This window comes from Rutidosis leptorrhynchoides, chromosome 9 (assembly GCF_046630445.1).
Source record: "Rutidosis leptorrhynchoides isolate AG116_Rl617_1_P2 chromosome 9, CSIRO_AGI_Rlap_v1, whole genome shotgun sequence".
Taxonomy (NCBI): Eukaryota; Viridiplantae; Streptophyta; class Magnoliopsida; order Asterales; family Asteraceae; genus Rutidosis; species Rutidosis leptorrhynchoides.
This window is the reverse complement of record NC_092341.1, coordinates 357,750,245-357,763,707: the sequence shown is the minus strand read 5'-3', so window position 1 is coordinate 357,763,707 and position 13,463 is coordinate 357,750,245.

The following is a 13,463-nucleotide window of genomic DNA, read 5'->3' as shown; positions in this document are numbered from 1 at the left end:
ACTCAAGTTATCAACTCATATTCGTCAGGAAAACATATTTATTGTTAGCTATGATGACCTCACTCAAATTTCGGGACGAAATTTCTTTAACGGGTAGGTACTGTGATGACCCGGGAATTTCCGACCAAATTTAAACATAATCTTATATGATTCGACTCGATAAGCAAAGTCTATTAAACCGAGTCTCATTATGTTTGAACTATTTCATGATAACATTTGACCTTTAACTATTTCCGACGATTCACGAACCTTTAATTGTAACTAAGAATGTAAATATAAATAATTATATATAAAACTAATTATATTAGTATTAATGAACTATTAAGTAATTTTGTTATTATAAAAGATAACATTTAATAACTAAAGATTTTCATTTTGAATATATATAGTATATTGTATATAAATGATTCAAACATATTTTACCAACGTTATCAAAATATTAAAAGTACAATGTTATACTTTGTAGTTAATTGTTTAATATACATAATTAATCATCTACTCAACATTTAAAACATGATTTTATATATATGGTAGTATACATATATACATAAATATAACTATATATATATATGATTTTATACATAATTATTATATTATGTATATGTAGAAATTTATAATATATCTATGATGAAATAATGTACTATTTTAATAAATATATATAATACTTACATATATAAAACATTTATATTTTTCATAATTACATACATAAGTATAATATAATTAGTATGTAAATATGTAAATAAATATTATAATATATTTATATTAAAATGCATAAATATATAATATTCAGTATATGTTACAATACATATTACATAATTATTAAATATTACATAATAATAGATGATATTAATAAATTAAATTTAAATACAAATATAGTTGTTGTATTAATGTTATTTGTATCGTCAAATATCAATATTTGTATTCATAATATCACTTTATATCATATAAAGATGAAATTGGATGTATATATTAGATTATTATTACTAATATTATTATTATCGATAAAATATTAATATTATCATAATTAGTATGGTATTATTATTATTATTATTATTATTATTATCATTTTTACAATTATTATTATCATTAATATTATATTTATCATTATTATTAATTTTATTAATATTATTAGATATTAATAGTATTGTTATTATATATTATTATTATTAATTAAAAAAAACAGTAGGGATCTATATTATACGCGTGACCTCTGTATCCTTTATCTCTATTATTATTATTATTTTTAGTTTCTTTCCTGCTCCCAACTCGTGAACCTGTGTTGACATTTTCTCCATTTTTTATCAACCGATCTCTATTATTACAACATGATTATGTATAATTGCAAATCAAATAAAAAGGAAATCCAATGGGATTAAAGAGCACATCGATATTATTTTTTTTTCTTCTTCTCTGCACGCTCCAATTTTTTTTTTCTCTTAATTCAATTTCGAATAAAGTTTCAAAATCTAAAAATGCAGAAAGGTTAGAAATCTTTCTTTGAATCTATCTGCAAAATCTCAACTCTCAAATCTTTATATCGATCTTGAATTTTGAAGTCAAAGTTTAGTTTAAAAAAAAGTCAACAATTGTTCTTGAGACAAATTCGCGTCCGTGTATATGTTTCTGATCAAATTGACGATTCCAGTAGTTTTTATACATGTTTAGAAAACTATTTCGTGTTATAAACATTATCTATAATGTTATCTATTACGAAATCAATTTTTTTGTTTTGTTCCAAGAACCGACGCTGCAGTAGGCCTTTAGTATTTTTTTTTTATTTTAGAACCCAAATTATTTTTTTTTCTGTAATGTTTTGAAGCTTTAAAGGGAACCCCGATTTTGTTTTTTTTTTTGGTTATTGATGTTTTGTTGAATCCATGAGACTTGTGGAGAAGAAGAGGAATAGAAGAAAAACAGTTTATATATAAAATTTAAATTCGAGGTAGTTTTCTTTTCTAATTTTATTATTGTTATTATATATTAATTATTATTAGTATTATTATTATTATTGTGATTGTTTTGATTGTTATTGTTATTGTTATTATTAGTATCATACTTGTTATCATATTTGAAAGTATTATAGACATTACTATTATTATTATGATAGGTATTAATAATATTATTATTAGTAATAAACTTATCATTTTAGTATTTTATCATCATTAGGATTATGATTATGATTATCATTATTATTATTATGAAGGAAATAAAAATATATTATTATCATCAATATTAGAATTTGTACCGGTTTATAAATAATAGTATCATCAGTACATTTACAATTAATAATATCATATTTATCAGTATCATCATTAATATTTACTAGTATTATTATGATTATCATTTATCATTTTATAAATATTAGAACCCTTATTATTAACATAAGTATGGTATTAGTATTAATATTATTTTAGAGTTATTATTATTAGTATCATTAACAGTTATCATTTTCATTTTTTTGCTATTAGTATTATCATTATTAATAAAATTATTATTATTATTAGTAAATTATTATTATCTAAATTATTATTTTAACAAATAAATCTTTTGTACACTATATATATACTTATGGTATATACTAGGATTGTATTAATAATTCACATAACAAACTAATAAAATTTCATAAATACAATACTAACCACAAATATATGTATATAAATATATTAATGTCACTATTTATATAAACGTAAATCATTATAGATATATATACATAAAATCGATATATATATAAAATATAACTTAAAATATAATATAAGTATACGTTTAAAATAAAGGTTAGAATAAATTCTACAAAACTATAATATATAAATAATACATATTAATAAATGAAATTTTGTAACTCACATTATACGTATTAATATATACACAATTGATATAGGTTCGTGAATCCGAGGCCAACCCTGCATTGTTCAATGACGTCATATGTATTTTTACTACAAAATACAGTATCGTGAGTTTCATTTGCCTTTTTACCCTTTATATTTTTGGGCTGAGAATACATGCGCAACTTTTATAACTGTTTTACGAAATTGACACAAGTACGTGAAACTACATTCTATGGTTGGATTATCGAAGTCGAATATGCCCCTTTTTATTAAGTCTGGTAATCTAAGAATTAGGGAACAGACACCCTAATTGACGCGAATCCTAAAGATAGATCTATCGGGTCCAACAAGCCCCATCCAAAGTACCGGATGTTTTAGTACTTCGAAATTTATATCATGTCCGAAGGAGGATCCCGGAATGATGGGGATATTCTTATATATGCATATTGTTAATGTCGGTTACCAGGTGTTCAATCCATATGAATGATATTTTTGTCTCTATGCATGGGACGTATGTTTATGAGAAATGGAAATCTGAAATCTTGTGGTCTATTAAAATGATGGAAACGATTGTTTAAGTTAAACTAATGAACTCACCAACCTTTTGGTTGACACTTTAAAGCATGTTTATTCTCAGGTACGAAAGAAATCTTCCGCTGTGTATTTGCTCATTTTATAGATATTACTTGGAGTCATTCATGGCATATTTCGAAAGACGTTGCATTCGAGTCGTCGAGTTCATCAAGATTATTATCAAGTCAATTATAGTTGGATATATTATGAAATGGTATGCATGCCTGTCAACTTTCGATGTAATGAAAGTTTGTCTTTTCAAAAACGAATGCAATGTTTGTAAAATGTATCATATAGAGGTCAAGTACCTCGCGATGTAATCAACTGTTGTGAATCGTTTATAATTGATATGGACTTCGTCCGGATGGATTAGGACGGGTCTTCACACCCGGCCATGCGATCGCATGGGCTAGGGTTTCGGGCCACAGAGTGGGCTGCTACAGTACCGGACTCGATTTTTAATATATATATTTTTTTCTGTTTTTGCTGTAAAATATATTTATAAAATATATTTATAAATTAAATAAAACTTATATTTTTACAAACTAAAAAATAGAAATAAACAAACTTTATAAAACTTAAATATTTACCAAACTCTTAAAAATATTTATATTTTTGTTTTTCTTTTTATATTTTTGAATATTTAAAACGTATTTTTACAAAAGCGTATTTTTTTATAAAAGTAAACTAAAAAGAAAAATCTTTTTATATATATATATATATATATATATATATATATATTAGCGTTGCGCTTCCGGCTTTTAAGCTAGATGTTCTCCGGCAGTGGCGCCAAAAATACTTGATGTTAAAGCTAAGGGGTATAAAATACTATTAAATACGATACAATTTTACACAAGATATTTATTTATTTATAGAATAGATATACTTAAACCTTGCTACAACACTTATAGGCAGTGTACCTAATCGTACAGTAGTGTAGTTTTTAGTAAGTCCGGTTCGTTCCACATGGAAAATATTTAAACAAAGCTTAACGTTATATTAGTTTAATTTTATAAAAATACAAATATATAAATAAGTAATATTATTATTATAAAGGAGGTTTTTACCGTTTAATGACCGGTTTGTCGATTTTAAAACTTTAGTCGCAGTTAAAACCTAAATGTAAAATATTAAAAATAAATACAAGACTTAATTTAAAGCGTAAAGTAAATAACGATAATGAAATTGCGATAAATAAAAGTGCAATAAAATAAACTTGCGATAATTAAAAAGTACGATAATTAAAAGTGCAATTAAATACAATAACAATAAATAAAAGTGCGATAATTAGAAGTGCAATTAAATATAAAATAAAGAAAATTAAATATGAAATAAAAGAATTATGCTTATTTAAACTTCCGTAATCATGATGTTTGACGTGTTGATTTTAGTTTTATGCCCATGGGTTAATTGTCCTTTGTCCTGGATTATTTAATATGTCCGTCTGGTTTTTGTCCATAATAGTCCATCAGTCATAAATATAAAGTGCGAGTGTCCTCGTCAAATTATCCTTATACCCGAAGTTAAATATTCCAACTAATTGGGAACTTAAACTGTAACAAGATTTTAATACTTTGTTTAATAATTACACCAGGATGTCGACTGAGTGTAACCCAAGGTTTTAACACTTTGTTAAAAATTATGCCAAGTGTCCTTGTACATAATTTCACCCCTGTTTTAATAATTCTAGTGACTATTAATCCATTCCCGTGTCCGGTTAAATGAACGATTATTCGTACATATAAATACCCCGCCCATCATATCCGATCGAGTGTATATGGTTATTTATAGGGACGTCCAATTGTAAATCTTTATATTAAAATTAACAAATTATCATTTAGTTAAACAAATATAAAGCCCATTAATAACCCATAGTCTAATTTTCCACAAGTGTCGTTCTTTTGTCCAAACCCCAATTATGGTACAAAGCCCAATTACCCAATTTTAGTAATTAGCCCAACATCATGATTACTTCGCTTTAAATAAGCATAATAATAACTTAGCTACGAGACATTAAATTAAAAAGGTTGAACATAACTTACAATGATTAAAAATAGCGTAGCGTTACACGGACAGAATTTCGACTTACACCCTTACAACATTCGCTAACATACCCTTATTATTAGAAATTAAAATTAAAATTAAAATATAAATATATATATATAATTTACGTATGATGAAGAAGGAAAAAGATGTGTTTTTGTGGTGCACCAAAGCTCGATTTTTATAGGCATGTGGGCTGGAACTGTGCACCATGCGATCGCATGGATTTATGCCTTCCAGGCCATGCGATCGTATGGCCAGCTGGGGAGAGCCACATTTGGTTGTTATCTTCTGCCGACGTTTATTTAAAAATAATATAATATATATATTAATTTTAAGAATTAATTATATATTATAATATATTCATATGCATAGTTGACTTGTAATTTTTAGTCCGTTGCGTTGAGCGTTGAGAGTTGACTCTGGTCCCGGTTCCAGATTTTCGAACGTCCTTGCGAATAATTTTAATATCTTGTACTTTGCGTTTTGAATCTTGTACTCTTGTAATTTTGAGACGTTTCTTATCAATAATTGGAACCTTATTGATTGTATTTTGTACTTTTGAGCTTTTTGGTCGTTTGCGTCTTCAATTCGTCGAATCTGTCTTTTGTCTTCACCTTTTATTATTTAAACGAATATCACTTGTAAATAGGACAATTGCAACTAAAAGCTTGTCTTTCTTGAGGAATAATGCTATGAAATATATGTACGTAGGCGTAACGGAGATGATAAACACTAGGTTTGATTTGAGAACAATACCCACGAACATTACCCATAACCTCCATAGCTATAACTCATAATTTCCTTATCTCTATCCCGCTCGAAACCCATTTTGAAAGTGACATGCTCATAACCTCGTAGTAGTATTTTATTTATAATACTACTAATAATAATAATAAGATTAATAATAATAATATTAATCTTAATAATAATAATAATAATAATAATAATAATAATAATAATAATAATAATAATATAAATATAAATAATAGAGAGATCAGTGTTGTATATGTGTGTGTAAACGAACAGAAATCGACTGGAATTTATAGATGTCTCATGTCCAGCCTTCCCATGCGATCGCATGGGTTCACAGGCCTACAGCCATGCGATCGCATGGCCTCTGAATCTAGCTCACATTGTTTTTGTCCTAGAGCTTGTCGACTGTGATGACCCGGAAATTTCTGACCAAATTTAAACTTAATTTTTGTATGATTAACATTTCCGACACGATAAGCAAAGTCTGTAAAACTGAATCTCAAAATTTTTGAACTACTTTTATATATTTAAATACCCTTCGGTTATTTTCGACGATTCGCGAACAATTATATGTAAATAGATACATATATACTATAACTTGAAAAGTTAACAATGTATTAATTGTTTGATACCGTACATTAAACTTATTGGTTTAAATATCTATTTGAATATACATGATAAGTTGAAATACTTATTATTAAAATTTATTTATAAATAACTTCTAATGTGTATTTAAAAACTGATTTATGTATATTAAAAAGATATATACATATATATAATTTCAAGTTATTTAGTAAACGATAGTAACATTCGTTTATTGATTCGATTGATATTCAGATAAGTTAACTAAAGCGTTTAAGATGAACCAGTATGCTACAGTATTTTCAAATTGCTACAGTACCCAAAATGCTACAGTGTTTTCGAAAATCACTACTTGCTACAGTGAAATTGAATTTGCTGCAGTGAATTGCTACAGTAAAAATTGATTTATAGAAGTAAATGACCAAAACATTTGAAAGTTTAAGTTATACTATGAGTGGTATAGTTTATGAATAATTTAAGACTATATTTTGACAAAGGTACGATTCACGAAACGTAAAGTACAAGTTTTCTCAGCGTACGAAAGGGCGTTCGAAAAACCGGAACCGGGACATAAGTCGAGTGACAACGTACGACTTATCGGAACAAAAATTACAAGTCAACTATGCACGTGAATTTAATATAATATATAATTAATTAATTTAAATTATATATATTATATTTATATTTATTTTATATTATGTCGACAAGCTAGGAGCCAAAACAATGTGAGCTGTCCCTGGTCCTCATGCGAGTCGCATGGCCAGAAGGCCATTTCCATGCGAGTCGCATGACTCCAGATTTCAGGCCACATCTATAAATTTCAGTGTTTTCGCTCGATTTAAATCACACACATACACAAATATATATATACTCCGTAATATTATTTATTATTTATTATTATTATTATTATTATTATTATTATTATTACTAATAAGATTATTATTAATCTTATTATTATTATTTTTTTTATTATTATTAGTGTTATTATTTTTGCGATACAAAAATAATAATGTACAAAAAAATATATACGACGGAGTGATGTCCAAGTAATTTTCAAAACGAGTTTCCGAGCGAGCTAGAGCTAAGGAAAATATGGGTTATTGCCAAGGAAATTATGGGTAATGTTCGGGGGTGTTTTTGTGAATCAAACCTCGTGTTTATCATCTCCGATGCGTCTACGTGCTTTCCTACAATATTGTATATCAATATTAAACAGTGAGTTTCATATGATCCCTTTTACTCAATATATTTTTGGGCTGAGAATACATGCGACTGTTTATAAATACTGAAAATACTAGATTTATATGCGTGAGTTTCATATGATCCCTTTTACTCAATATATTTTTGGGCTGAGAATACATGCGACTGTTTATAAATACTGAAAATACTAGATTTATATGCGTGAGTTTCATTGCTCCCATTTTAATTGCTTTTGCAATATATATTTTTGGGCTGAGAATACATGCGCAGTTTTATAAACTGTTTTACTAAATGGATACAAATACTAAAACTGATTTTGTGTGAGTTTCATTTGCTCCCTTTTTAATTGCTTTTGCAATCTATATTTTTGGGCTGAGAATACATGCACTTTATTTTAAACGCAATGGATACAAGTACATACTAAATTCTACACCGAGTTTGAACCGAAAATCCCTTAGCTTTGGTAACTAGTAACTGCCGGTTATAAGAACTGGTGGGCGCGAGTAGTAGTATATGGATCCATAGGGCTTGATATCCCCGTCCGAGCTAGAGCACTAGCCTTTTAACGGACGTATGCTATTTGAGAAGCGTACACGTTGGTTTGCGTGTATTATTAAGATGATTATACAAAGGGTACAAATTATATATACGTTAAAGTTTAGTTACCAGGGTGCTCAATTTCGTAGAATATTTTTGATAAACGTTTCTGGATGAAACAACTGAAATCTTGTGATCCATCTTTATATACAGATTATACGAAACATTAAAACTATGAACTCACCAACCTTTGTGTTGACACTTGTTAGCATGTTTATTCTCAGGTTTCCTAGAAGTCTTCCGCTGTTTGCTTAGATGTTAGACAAGCTATGTGCATGGAGTCTTATATGACACATTTTTCAAGGAAATGCTGCATTCACCAAATCATCACCATGTATTTTATTTTGACTGCATTGTCAACGGAAATAATGTTGTAAACTATTATTCATGGTGATTGTCTATATGTAGAAATCATCAGATGTCAAAAACCTTTGATTTAAATATTCATTTATGGTGTGCCTTTTCAAAAGAATGCAATGTTTACAAAATGTATCATATAGAGGTCAAATACCTCGCAATGAAATCAATGAATGACGTGTTCGTCCATATGGATTTGGAGCGATCGTCACATCGACATATTTTTATATTAATATATAATATATATAATTTATATAAATTAATTATATATTATATTATATTCTCGTGCGTAGTGGACTTGTAAATTTTGTTCCGATAAGTCGTACGTCATCACTCGACTTATGTCCCGGTTCCGGTTTTTCGAATGTCCCTTCGTACGCTGAGAAAACTTGTACTTTACATTTTGTGACACGTACCTTTGTCAGAATATAGTCTTAAATTATCCCTAAACTATATCACTCGAAATATAACTTATACATTTGAGTGTTTTGGTCATTTACTTCTATAAATCAGTGTATTTAACTTTGTTTAATCCCAATCTAATGTCAAATGAGTGTTATCGTTGTTTACTAAATAAATTCGAAACCTCATATATATCCTTATATTAAAAGCTAATAATATTTTTAAGTTTTGAAACACATTTTTGCATAACACGTTACATAGATGTTTAACTGAAACAATTAAGTATAACGTTATACGTTTAATACTTTGTTAACGTTTTCAAGTCATATTCTCATAATAGACTTCATTACTTAATAAATCATCGTCTTGTTATTTACTACTATAATAGTATTATCAAACGTTTTATAACCAAGTTAATATATATTCAATATTCATAAACACGTTTTAAATACACGTCGCAAGTTATCCATACAATTAATATTCCAACTTATCATATATATTCAAATAGATATATAAACAAATAAATTTAATACAGTATCATACAATTAATACATTGTTACGTTATCAAGTTATAGTGTATATATATATATATATATATATATATATATATATATATATATATAATTGTTCGCGAATCATCGAGAACAACCGAAGGGTAATTGAATAATTAAAATTTTGAGAATCAACTTCATAAACTTTGCTTATCGTGTCGGAAACGTTAAAGATTAAGTTTAAATTTAGTCAGAAATTTCCGGGTCATCACAGTACCTACCCGTTAAAGAAATTTCGTCCCGAAATTTGAGTGAGGTCGTCATGGCTAACAATAAAAATGTTTTGATGACGAATATGAGTCGATAAATAGAGTTTTATCACTGTTGAATAATATGGATAAAACAATCCAATTACTCGAAGCGTATAAGAGAAGTTATCGTAAAAGAGTGAAATGAGATTAGAGATTTATCTTAACTCTTGATGTAGTAACAATTGATTTCCGAAATTTAAGGAATAGAAAATTTTCATAATCTAAATAAGATTTGATTCTTCGAAATTTAAGGAAATTAAGATTTCCTTTAAATGCGTAATCTGCCTCGATTGTTTTGTCTGATATTTTGCTATAAATTAACCACTTCCGTTTCATTATTTTCACCACTCCTACATCTTCTTCCTTATTTCATACTTCCAAAAGATTGTGAAATGCTTAATCCAGTTCTGATTCTTGATATTTTCTTGGCTATCGTATCCTTCATTCTTCTTTTTCATCTGCCACCAGAGGAAGTTATTTTCTTCTACTATTACCTTGGGGTTATAGTATTTTTCATTCTCCCGCGTCTTTATATTGCTATACGCATTGATATACACGATTTGTAATATATGTGTTGTTGTCAGGCTTTATATTTTCCCTTATATTTAGGAGCTCCATGCTTTCTTTTTTCCTTCCCGACTTCAAGTCAAGCGAATAATGGTCCAGAATTCGTAGGTATGAATTTCGGAATGAACATAATTAATGTTCTAAGAAAGAAACGGTAATAGCACAATCTGACTTGTCAAATTACCAGAATACCTCGAAAAAGGACCGAATCATTAAGAAAATATTTTCTTGATAGTTTAGAGGTTAAATAGAATGAAAGAGTTATGTAACATGGTTCATGATGAGGGTATGATCTGTGAACCTTTATCACGTTCCATTAGAAACTCAACATGACTTACTGTAATATAATCACGTTGATCATGTGTCATTATATTATACTAACTCATGCTTCAATTCCCAACACTACTTCAAAAACATCCATTTTTTGAAATTTTCAGGATTTAGAAACTAAAATAGTTTCTTTTATGATGTAATACAGATAGCGCAAAGAGATAAATGATTTCATATAAGAATAGTTGTGAAAATATCTTCAGGTATATCAAAGATATTTATAATGAAAGATACGATGATATCTTAGAATTTCTAATATTGAAGGATGATGAAGAAGATTTGTTCGTAAAGGTTTAGAGTCAGGAGCAAGGTATTCGTTAATGACTTCAGCAGACACTGAATCATTTGGATTCTTTGAAGGCAGGTTTAGTCTTTGTGATTTGTCCACAGCCTCCTTCATGGTCTGCTCAATCCGTTTTCCAGTTCCAAACCTTCTCTTTTTCGAGCTTTGCCAACACACTATTCTTTATCATCAAACTTTTGGCTGTTAAGGTTGTTTACAGTTTTTGCTGGTTCATCAGCATTTTTTCAAAATTCGGAGAACTAGTTTCGCAGTTTGGGGTGTTTTTCAGAAACTTCACATTCGAAGTATGTAAGTCTATAAGATAGACATTATATGTATATATATAACTGTTGGCGTAGAATTGCTACGAAATTCAAAATACAGATTGCTAATTCCTGGTAGTTGGTATGGCAATTACCGTTACAAGATGTGGATGAGTACATGATAGGGTTTCAATGAGTATAATAATTTTTCGGAAGGTCAGAGGTCAATGAAGTTGTTGGTAAATTTACTACTAATGTGGTGGAACATGAAAGGTTCCCCGGTAACAAGAACGTATATGTCAAAGTTACAATAAGGCTAAACTGAAAAGTCGAAGTTGACTAGTTGGAAGTGTGATAAAACTGGATACTTTGAAAAGGATTGCAAGATTATTTTCGGTAATAACAATGCTAAAGGATCTTTCACAGTTTTGAAGTCAAAGTATAGCTTTGAAAGATGTAGAGATCTAAGAATGATGTCACTTGTTAAATCTTGACTTGGATTCTGTTCTGTCAGAATATGTAATTGAATTTGTATGAAAACGATTGTATATCTTTTTGAGCTTTGTTAAAAAATTTTGAATCAAAGTTGAAGAATGTACAGTGTAGCATATTAATTGCGAACTTATATATTTCCCGAGTATTACCTACCCGTTAAATATTTCACAATTAATACTTTGTACAAAAGAATTTTTATTACCGGCTTTATGAAAATATATGTATGTATGTTTTCTTCAGATGTAACACATATTTAATGAGTTAATATCATATTAAGCTCATTTGATTTTTGGCTTGACTTAGAAATGATTAATCTTTAAAACATTAAAGATTACATAATATTTGTGTAGTATTTCGCTAATGTAATCGATACTTCATTATTTATTCTTATTCCTCGGTGAAGGATGTTGATGCTCGTGGAATTTTTGTGAACCTTACAAGGCACAGATGATGTTTCCTGGAAAGTTTCAAGTACATCGAAAATGAAAATGTAAAATCAATTATGTAATTGAATAATACACTTGGTTTATTATGAAATAGAATTCATTAAGTTGAAACAGAGATTGTAGTTAACAATGGTTAAGTTGTTAAGGAAGGATGTACATCATTGCATATTAGTAATATGAACTAACCAAGTAGTACCAACCAGTTAAGATTCACTTGTAATAGCTTAGTACGAAAAGATTTATTTTGATTTCAAAATTCATATATATTAAATATACATAAAATTTCTTCAGGGGAAATGAGTTAATACTTCATCGGTTATTGTTGCTGATATTTCTTGGTAACTATGGTGCGTATGACGTTGATGCTCGTGGAGCAGATTGTGAAGTTGAGGTTTGCGATGCGGTTGTTGTTGGTGGTGGTAATGGTACTGTTGGTGTTATTGTCGGTGGTACTGTTGATGCTGGTGATGCTGCTGGTGCTTGTAACCTTTGCACCATATTCTCCAAAGCCACTACCCGAGCGCGAAGCTCGTTGACTTCTTCTATTACACCGGGATGATTGTTGGTTCGGATGAATAAGATTCAGAATTTGAGATAGTATATTATCGTGACGAGATACTCTGGAAATGAGAGAGAAAATGGTATCTCGAACAGGTTCGCCGGTAAGTGCTTCAGGTTCTTCGCCAAGAGGGGAATGTGGTGGATGGAAGGGATCACCTTCTTCTTGTCTTCAATGATTAAGTAGGCTACGAACACATCCTCAATTCATCCAGAATAGGTGATGGGTGATTGGTTGATCCATTCCGGTTACACTGTCTTCAGAATTCAGGTGAATATCCATATCAGAATAGCTGTTGGAGTTTAAGGAATTTGAACTAGATGCGGGATCCATCTTGTATAATTAGGGAATTGATTTTTGATATGAATTATATAATAAAACTT